The 9,991-nt window shown below is 52.3% G+C and overlaps 1 long non-coding RNA gene across 1 annotated transcript; it reads right to left on the bottom strand.

Moving 5' to 3' along the window:
* Positions 1–3,642: 3,642 nt before the first annotated feature.
* On the bottom strand, positions 3,643–9,747 carry LOC118668871. Its single transcript, XR_004971787.1, has 4 exons — positions 9,629–9,747; positions 8,042–8,175; positions 7,120–7,243; positions 3,643–3,836 (listed from the first exon to the last, which is right to left on the bottom strand). It is a non-coding gene; the product is annotated as an uncharacterized LOC118668871 (long non-coding RNA).
* Positions 9,748–9,991: the final 244 nt, after the last annotated feature.

Raw genomic sequence — 9,991 nt, 5'->3', positions numbered from 1 at the left:
CTGACCCCAAGTTACTGGCATACTCCCTGGGCGTCAATAAAAACATTCAAAATAGAGCCATCTAAGGTCACTGAGTTCTCACCTGGGCCAAAAGGCAGAAGCAATGAATCCACTAGGAAATGTTTGCAACTGGGGAGCCCTGTGCCTAATTCCTGTAATCTTGTCCAGAAGAGGGCAGGCCTCAATGCTGGGCTTGTGGGCTTTCTCCTGGGGGCTAGGAGGATGGACAATGACTGGATGGGCAGGTTCCAGGGTGGGAACCAGGAAAATAACGTGCTTGTATTCTGCAAAGCAATTTCCTGAGGCAGTTATGAACTTCAGGTCTGGGTGGAGGACAAATGCCAGTGTGAGATTCGGAGTGGGAAATAACAGAGCAGGACACCCCTAAGGCCCTCTCCCAGGAACCAGAGCAGATGGGGGTACCATGAGGAAGGAGGGAGTAGAGAAAAGGGAGGCCAGTTTCAGACCTGATGGGAACAGAATTTCAGAGCTTTCTGGATGAGGGGCAGTGTGAGGACAGGCTCACCAGTGGGTCACTATGTTCAGAATGGTTGTTTGAAGTGATGGCTGGTTCCCTTTTCGGGGGGAGCTGAGGGTACCCGGGCTTAAGTGAAAGACACTTATTGAGCGAGAGCTCTCATAGTCAGGGTGTCCTCTCCATCATTTCCCATTCCTGGGCCTCAGTTTCCTCATTTCTAAATGCGACATTTGGATTCAATGACTGGCCAATCTGTCTTCCAACTATAAGTTTTGTCTGATAAGACACAGGAAGCTCTTGTCTTCAGTAACTTAGCGTTGAAATAAGGAGGCTCAGACAGAGCACCCCAGTGTGGGAATGTATTGCTTAGACAGCAAATGTAGAGAGAAGGAGCTGAGCTGGGGAAGCTGGCTGATGCTTGGGGAAGCTCAGAGCTATGGGCTGGGGGCCGGGCTGAGCAGAACTGAAGCCTCTGATCAGACCCAGGTCAGACACTGGCTGTGGTGGTGACTCCAGACCCACAGCCGCCCAGGTCTCTCCCCATTCTCATAGTGGCACCTGGGACCCAGGTCAGGAGCTGCAGCCTCAGAAACCCCGCTCCTTTTCAGCTCAGCGGCTCCCCTGCCTCTTTGGGCCACTGAGATGCTAACCTGAGGGCCCTGAGAGCTGCTCAGCCAGCATCTTGAACTCATTTTCCAGCACGAGGGGGCCTGGTTTTATGTCACAGTCCAAGGCACGTGTTTACTCAGCTTCTCTGCTCCCCAGCCCAAGGAAAGATAACTGAACTTGATGGATAACCACTAATTGGATCATTACCTTCATTTCGAAATGATTGCCCCTAGCCCCTGGGGGCATTAGTTCCGAGCTGGGGCCCCCAGTCCAGCCCAACACAGGCTGCGGAGCAGAGGACAGCTCCATCAGCTCAGGCCCGGCAGTACTGCGACCCCACGAGGGCTCACAGCTGTGCTCCTGCCAAACTGTGCCTTCCAAACAGCCCCTCCCCAATCCCTCCCGGACACCATGTGCCCAGCCAGTCCTGGTGTACCTTGCTCCCGCTGACACCCCCCCTAGAGTGCCCTCTCGTCCTTGTTCCCAGTGGGGCCGGGAACACCAGCTCCCACACCCCTCCTCTCTGCCTGTCTGAGGCCCCCCTCCCTGGGTGCACCACCTTCCCACTGCACACAGTTTACTTCCCCAGATGGAGAGCAGGGTCCTCCAGGCAGGCTCACCTCCCTTCTCTCAGGCACTTCTGTGTTGCCGGCACTGGGCTGGGCACACTGCAGTGGCTTGTGGATTGATTGATGTTATGGGGCAGGAGGAACAGGCAGGAAGGGAGAGCGATTGATTCCAGCTGAGGCAGGAGGGAGGCGGGGCAGACGAAGCGTAATGGATGCCAGGATGGTGGGGGCAGGAGGGTCAGTAGCTAGAAGGAGCCCCCACCCCCTGCCCTGGTGGCTCAGACCTGCAAGCCTGGGTTAAAAAAAGTCGTTTACAGAAGAAATCCCTCTGAGAGGGATTAAATAAATGACCATAACTCCTGGGATGAAATATGACAGCCATTAAAAATGCTTTGAAGAATATTTCATGATGTAGGGAAACGTTCCGACCCAATGAATGAAGAAACCAAGTCACAAAAAATAATGTACAATATGATTCCATTAAAAAAATGTTAAAACACACATAGAGGGTAATGGTAGCAGACATGGGCGGGGCCCTCACGGCATGCCCTGCATGGTGCTACGGGCTTCCTATCGTCATTTCCTGCAGTCTTCCTATCAGCCCTAGGAGCTAGGTTCTGGCTCATTTCACGTACCCTCATTTCACATAAATGTGGAAACCAAGGCACAGACATGAAGGACCTGCTCCCATCTCGAAGTCTTTAGAGTTCTGAGTTCCGTATGGTGCCTGGAGCGCCCTCCCACAGGGGAACTGGGGCAAAACCGTGTAAAGCCATGTTCTGTGGAGATGTGTTGGAGGTGTGTCATGTGGAAAAGGGTGGGCTGTGCGTGGTGTGTCCCAGGCTGGGGACGGGGAGGCCCGCTGTGGCTGACGAGGAGGAGGAAGGGCTTCCTAGTTGCTGCTGGGCAGGGAGGAAGCCTGCATCTCTGGGAGTAACCAAGAATGAGCTGGAGAGGGGTTTCACATCAGGGAGACCTCCGAGGACTTCTTTTTTATTTTTTAAAATTTATCTTTATTGTTGAACGTATTACAAATGTACCATTTTTTTCTCCATTGACCGCCCCCCCCCTCTACTCCGCACCCATCTGCCCTGAGGATTTCTAATTTTCGCAGTCTATGAGCTAACTGGGGAGAAAAACCCAGGGCTTTCCCTGGCCTGGTGCTGAGCAGAGAATCCAGGGGCTCAGGAGCTGCTTTGCACCCCTATTATGGGCTGATTTTTTGGGTCCTCCCAATACGTATGTTGAAAACCTACCCCCTCATGTGATGGTATTAGGAGATGGGGGGGTCTTTGGGGTATGATTTGAATTAGATGAGGGCAGGAGGGTGGGGACCTCATGAATGGGATTAGTGTCCTTATAAGAGTCAGGAGAACCAGGTTCGTGTGCCTCAGTGGTTGAGCAACAGCCTATGAATCAGGAGGTCATGGTTTGATTCCCTGTCAGTGCACTTGCCTGGATTCGCTCGGTCCCCAGTAGGGGGCGTGCATGAGGCAGCTAATCAATGATTCTCTCTCATCATTGATTTTTCTATCTCTCTCTCCCTCTCCCTTCCTCTCTGAAATCAACTATATATAGTGAGAAATAAATTTCTGTGCCATGAAGATGAAAAAGGTTGAAAATCACTGCCCCAATCCCATGGCTGGGGTCCTTCTAAGAAGAGAAAATGTAGACAGAGTCAGAGACATTGGGAGAACGCCATGTGAATTTGGAGGCAGCGATTGGAGTGATGCCTCCACAAACCAAAGAACGCTACAAATCCCGGGGGGAGGGACACAGAGCTGCTTCTCACTCAGAACACCCCGAAGGAAGCAACCCCCCGCCGCCCCGTCCCCCCTCCCACCCCCAAACTAATACCTGGACTTTGGACTTCTAACATCTTGGACTGCAAGAAAATAAATTTCATCTATTTAATCGCCATTTGTTATAGCCACCCCAGGAAAAGAGTACAGTTTCTTACATGTCAATTCAAGCCGAGTACCCCTTTTTCCTCGCCTAAAACCAGCAGACTTCTTCAGAACTCGTTCTCAGAATCCTTCTCTCTGGGGTCAGCCCAGATCTGGTTAGGAGGCTTATTGTATGAGTCCATCTGGCAGCTGCCTCAGGAGGCGATGGAGGCCAATGGGTGAGTGAACAGCTCATTCCTGAGGCCCCCAGAGAAGGCTCCGTGGAGGAGAGGCCTGAGAGAGAGAGCAGAAACTGGAGATGTAGGGTAAGTAGTGTCTTTGAGAGGGAACAGAGAGCAGTGCACATAAAAGCACTGGCATGATAAGGCGTGGTGTTTATTACATTGTAGGTGGTCAGTTCCTGGTAGCAAAGAAAGTGAAAGGATGCAAGCTGTCCTGGAAGCAGCTGAACCCAGGCAAGAACCACTGTACATTTGCTAGATACAAGTTTTAGGCAAGAGCATTGTTAACTACATTGACTTGAGGTAATTGTCAAAGGCAGCGGGGGAAACCAAGCCTTTGGCCTCAAAAGTCATGGCTTCTGGCTGTGACTCTGCCGCTTCCTAGTTTTTGTGAAGTTGGGAAAAATCATTTCTCTTTCTGAACCTCACTTTCCTAACTGTGAAATGGAGATGATAAATGTGCCTTAGCTTACACAGTTACACAGACGGAATGGCAACAAATTTACAAGTGCTTTATAAACTGCAAAGCACAAATATGAACGTAAAGTATTATCCATCTTATGACTGACTGGCCAATCTCTTTACTGTCCTGTGAATGCCCCATACCCATTTGTGCCTCTTAGTTTTCGCTCATGGCCTCTTTGCCCACTTGCAAGTCCCTCTGTGTTGGTTAGGATTAGAGTTGGACACACGTAACAGAAGAGTCAAGGCAACAGAGAGATGTTTCTCTCTCATGTAATAGTCTGCCGGCTTCCCAGGGCTGGTGCGGGTGACTTAGGATCATTGCATTTTGTTGCTCTGCTGTGTTTGGTTGCCATTTCCAAGGTCACTTTATGGCCCAAAGTAGCTGCTGGAGCTCCAGCAGGCATCCACATTTCAGCACGGAGGGGTCAAAGAGAGGGCAGGCTTCCTGTCTTTAAAGACACTCTCTAAAATTTGCATATGCCCCCTTTTTATATATTCTATTGGCCACAACTTAATCCCATGGGCACATCTATCTTCCAGAGGAACTGAAAAATGTGTTTTAATTCTGGGTGGTCATGCGCCCAGATGAAACTGAGGGTTTTATTATCATTGAAGAACAGAGGGGAATATTTAGGAAGAACTAGCATCTCTACCATTCCACTCATTTCTCCTCCATGGACTCATATTTCGTTCTTCGAGATCAAGTCAAGCTTATCTGCAAAATAAGGGGTTTGGATCATTAGGAAGACACCTAGCTAGTCCATAGGCAGGCAGCAAGCTAAAGGCTTTGACGTGAATCATCTCATTGACCCTGCAGTGCAGCTGTGGGGGAGGTGCTATCATTGCTTCTTATAGATGAGGATGAGGATTGTGGCTCAGAGATCTATGCATGTCATAGTGTAGGTTTCCTGGGACACAAACTCTGAGATGGAGAGCAGCAGTTAGTGGGCAGGACATGGATCAGAGAGCGCTCTGGGGGCTAACGCCCGTGCAAGAGAGGGAGGGGATGGAAGCAGGACTGGGCAGAAGGGAACGTTGGGCTGTGATGCGGTTTCAATAAAGCTCTCAGCTGGCTCCCAGGGACGCTGGAGCTAGGATAGGCCTGCAGAGCTGTCCCAAGCCAGCGCTGGGGGGACAGGCCTTTAGACCCTAATGCTGGCCACTCACTGAACGTTGGCTGTCCCAGGAAGAGGGCTTGACATTGGGCAAATCGCTCTTTAGCTAAGCAACCCCGGAGGAGGCTGAGAGCTGAGGGCTCCCTGTTGGCAGCACCCCCAGCGGCTGCGCCTGTAAGTCCTTCCTTCTTGAAGCAGGACCCTGGAGGGATCAGGGTTCCCCACGTCAAGCCTCTTGCCTAAGCTCGCAGGAAGCAGCAAGTGACAGAGACGGGACTAGCACCAGGACATGTGACTCCAGCAGCTGGGCTTTCGCGGTTAAACGGTTTGCTCCAAGTCACAGCTACCAGGAAGTGCCCACCACGCCAGCAGCCTCCTCTACGTGCCGAAGCACTTTGCTCTATTGCCTCTTTAGGGTCTCTGTGGTACCTTCTTCTGGAAACTGTGCCTCCGTGTTTCCTATGTACCGTGCTCTCTTCTCTCTGAACAAACGCCGGCCGTTAACAGTGACAGATCAAGCCAGTCAGAGCAGTGCTTTGCTGACCGGGTCTCCTGGGGGCTCAGCCCTCTGCCGGTGCAATCAGATTCCGAAGCCAGGATCCTGCCCAGCAGACGTGCAGCCTGCTCAGACAGCCAAGGCCGCCACCCACGGAGGCGCTGGCGACGATGGCAGGAGAGAGTGGCCGTGAGTGCTGCCCGTGAGCCCTGTCTGTCTGCTTTCAGAGGCAGGAGAGGCCACCTGCTGGGTAGGAAGCCCTGTGCTCACACCTCCTCTGCTCTCCTGCCCATCACATCCTCCATGAGGCTAGAGCCAGACTGTCTCCCCTTAGAACCTGTCGGGTGCTCAGTACGCAGGAAATGGTTTCAGAACTTCAGGCCTGGAGGGAGGCAGTCCCATTTCTCATCTCAGAAGTGAGGAAACAGAGGCACAGGAGGCAGCATGACCTGCCCAAGGTGACGGCCAGGTGGCAGAAGCATGGCCGGGCTGAGAAACGGTTTCCGACCCCTAGCCCAGTCTACCGCCCAAGCTGCCCTGCTAAAGGAGGGCAGAGGCACCGATGCAGGCTTCAGGCTGGTCCCTGCCTGCTGGCATTCTCAGCAAAGCACTCAGGACCGTCACTGTCACAAGGAAGAGGAGACAGAACATCCGATCGGGAAGAGCAGGCCCCTGGAGACACCCCACAGAGCTCTAGAGCTGATTGCCACCAGGCCCAGCGGCCTCCTTGCTGGTCCCAGGCGGCTGCTCCCAGAAAGGGGGTGGGGAGCAGAGACTACAAACGTTCTTTCTCTCTCTGGCTTAGCACCTGGGGCTGCAGACAATGCCCCGTCGCTGGGAAGATTTAGGGGTGATTCTGTAGGAAGCCAGGGTGTAACAAGTTTCAGATCAATGGCTCACTACGCAGAAAGCTTCTGCCCACCACCAGAGAGGCTCCCTCGCACGCTAACCCGCATCTTCCCCCCGAAACATCTTAGCCCCATGAAGCAATAAAACAGTCTGGCCTAAGTTACCGGACCTCTTTGAAGTCCTGGAGAGGCCCATAAATAAGGCAGGTCCCCGGGATGGGGGGCGTTCATTTCGAGGGATCCTCGTACAACTCTTTCAGAGTCTCATTGATTTGTAGCCACCTCTAAGTCAATTTCCTGGGGCTCATAAATCTTGATGGGAGCAAAACTAAAATGTCATCGATATTTATTTGATGCATTTCTTACCACTACATAGGAGAGGAAGAAGGAAAAAAATGTCGGCATTCTCACCCGCCACCCCGGAGCAGGCATGGGACGCGGCCGATCCCCACGCCTCGAAGACCGCTCCGTCGTGAACCATAAACCCCGGGTAACAAATGTTCCATTTCATGGTCAGCAAGAGTGGTAACTGTCACTGGAGAAATAAAATTGAGTTATTGTTTCCAGTTTCAAAAGAACAGCAACAAGTATAAAAAAAAAAAAAAAAAAAGAAACACAACTGTATGCGATCCCTGTCCTCTTCCCCTCAGACACCTGCAGCCATCTAATGTTTCACCGAATCCTGCCACATAAATGCATAGCTTCACTCACTAATCCATATGGCTCCAGAGACCACTGTTACATGAGAACTTAAACTGACGGGGCCAGGCAGCCCAGGGCAGCTTAATCTTTTTTAATTCAAATCGACTGAGTCCCATGTGGCCTGGAGATGATACCCTATATGCTGCAATCAGACTGACCTAGACTGCTCGTGCTCTAAATGATTAATGAAACTGCCTCGAGTTTGTTTCTATGGTGATTGGAAACCCGACCCGGACAGAGGAATCTGCCATTCACGGTGAACAGAACGGAAAGGGGGGCACTGGGGACCCAGCCGCTGGTGGTGGAGGGAAGATGCCCCAAGGCTTCGAGTTCCTCTCCCTGGCCTGACTCAGTGCAGGGAGGGGACAGGGGAGAAATGGCCCTCTTAGGGAGTTTTAATGCAACCAAACTGCAGAATTGTTTTTCCCCCTCAAAGAATCTAAAACGTGTAAGTATTCCTAAAGCCACTGACTGAACAGTTGAGGGAAGATAGCATTTAACTCATGTTTGGTTTCTTAAAGTAAGTACATGAATAAATAAAAGAAAACCGTGAAATCCTGGGTCCCTTCTTTAGAATGAATGGTTTTGCCCTATGAGGAACATTACCAAACCAGCTCAGACCTCACGTTACCTGTTTACTCTTAGGTCCTGTGCATCTTTGTTTCTGGTCCTCATAGGGAATGGGTCATATTTGGGCTTCGCCCGGCAGAACTGGCTGTCAGAACTGGCAGCGGCAGGCAGGGTGGGAGTCCGGGGAATTAGGTGCTGCTGGTAGAGAAGCATTGGGTATGAATGGTTAGTGCCAAAGGTCACTGGCTGCCGTCCTCCTGGCGGAACAGTCAGGTCCTATTTGAGGATGGAGTCCATCCTAGCTTTCCTATTGGAGCCCCCACACCCTGCTCAGGTGCCCCAGTGTTACAAAATCCTGAACCTTTAAGAGGTCTAACGCAGGGAACACCGAAGAACATATCTTGTGACTTAAACATCTAAAGCTTAACCAGTGTGGCTGTTGACTGAGGGAGAATGACTATCTATGAAGGTTGGTGGGGGCATTGCTTCCCTCCTGCCCACCTGCCTTTCTTCACATGGCCACTGGCCACCTCCTTAAACACACTGTCCCCTGCCTCTGAGCCTTTGATGGTCCATGTTCCCAAACTTGACTAAGACACGCAGGACCCCCCAAGGTTTCTTCCCACCTCCCCATTCTAGCTCTATCTCCCATTCATCTCCGTCAACTGTTCTCTGTATGTCCTTCATGAATGTCCCATTCTCTGCCTTTGCTTTGCTGTTCCCTCTGTCTGGCATGCCCTTCCCAACTCCATGTGCTGGAACAATCCTCTCTGTTCCCCAAGGCCCAGCTCACATGCCACCCCAGCACCTAGACATCCCAGCTCCTCAGCCATAGGCCTTCCTTCCCCGTGTTGTGCCTTTTGTAATAGTGTGTCCCAGGCTCTGCTGTGTGTGATGGGACATCTGCCCCCAGTTACAGAGCTTGGCACATAGTGTGTGCTCAATCCATGTTTGGTCAATTGATCTTCTTCCACCCCTACACCTTGGTCCCTGGCTCCACTGACTGCTAGTGGGACGTTCATCTGGCCATTATATCTGCTGTCCCCTGATAGTCACTGCTAGCTGTCCCTGCATGAGCAAAGGCTTCCTGACCTCGTGGTTCAGCAAACACTCAGGGTTCCTGGAAAGCAACCAGTCACTGCTCTGACCCAGCGGGAGCTCATCTGGCCCATTTCTCCAGCTTGAAACCTTCCCTGTGTTAGGCCTGAGCTGGGACCACCAGGCAGAGTGCTGCTTGGGGGGTCTGAGCCTGGCCTCTCACCGTCGCCCCTTTATGGAGACTCGGCCATGCCGGGTGCACCTGTCAGGCAGCATCCTCCTCTGCTGTTGGCAGGGGAAGGAGAACCTGAGGAAGAAGGGGCCTCAGCCAGCCTCTCGCCCATCCAGTCAGACGTATTCACCAATTACCACTGGTAAGCAATCCCTGGCCTTATCTGACTCTCCCACGGAGGGGGTATCATGTGTGCCTGTTTCATTCCCTGGGGACACAGGTGTGGGGCCCTGGCGGGAGGCCGTGGCAGCCAGATGCTTAGGGACAGATATTTGGGTGAGCAGGGACAGGGTGACTGCTCCTGGCAAGTGATAAGCCTGAATGAGTGGTGTTGCCAGCATCGTCTCCATTCACCAAATTGCCCACCCAATTTCTCACCTGGAGTCCCCAGGCCACTGCCCAGAGCTCAGGGAGTCCTCGCTCACCGGCCCAGGCTCTGTCTCCTCATTTGTGAAGTGGACAAGGTCGCTATCCTTGAGTCGGTAGCACTCTGTAAGGTAAAGCATATCCCTCCCCTGTTCCCCTCATCCCCCCTTGCACCCAACCAAAACGCTCCTTGTCATGCTGTCCATTTTAAAAATCACATTTAATTTTGAGGGGTTCAGAAGAAGTGCCATTGCCTCCATTCAGAGGGCCTTCCCTGGGTGATGTGAGGGCTCTGCACTGCCGGGGCCAGGCCAGGCGGGGGTGGCGGGGTGGGAGGCTGGAGGTGGGGTGCGGCTGGGCCACCAGAAGTTGGGG

Source organism: Myotis myotis, unplaced genomic scaffold (assembly GCF_014108235.1).
Source record: "Myotis myotis isolate mMyoMyo1 unplaced genomic scaffold, mMyoMyo1.p scaffold_m19_p_14, whole genome shotgun sequence".
Taxonomy (NCBI): Eukaryota; Metazoa; Chordata; class Mammalia; order Chiroptera; family Vespertilionidae; genus Myotis; species Myotis myotis.
The sequence above is the reverse complement of the archived record's forward strand: the minus strand, read 5'-3'. Positions and strand labels throughout refer to the sequence as shown.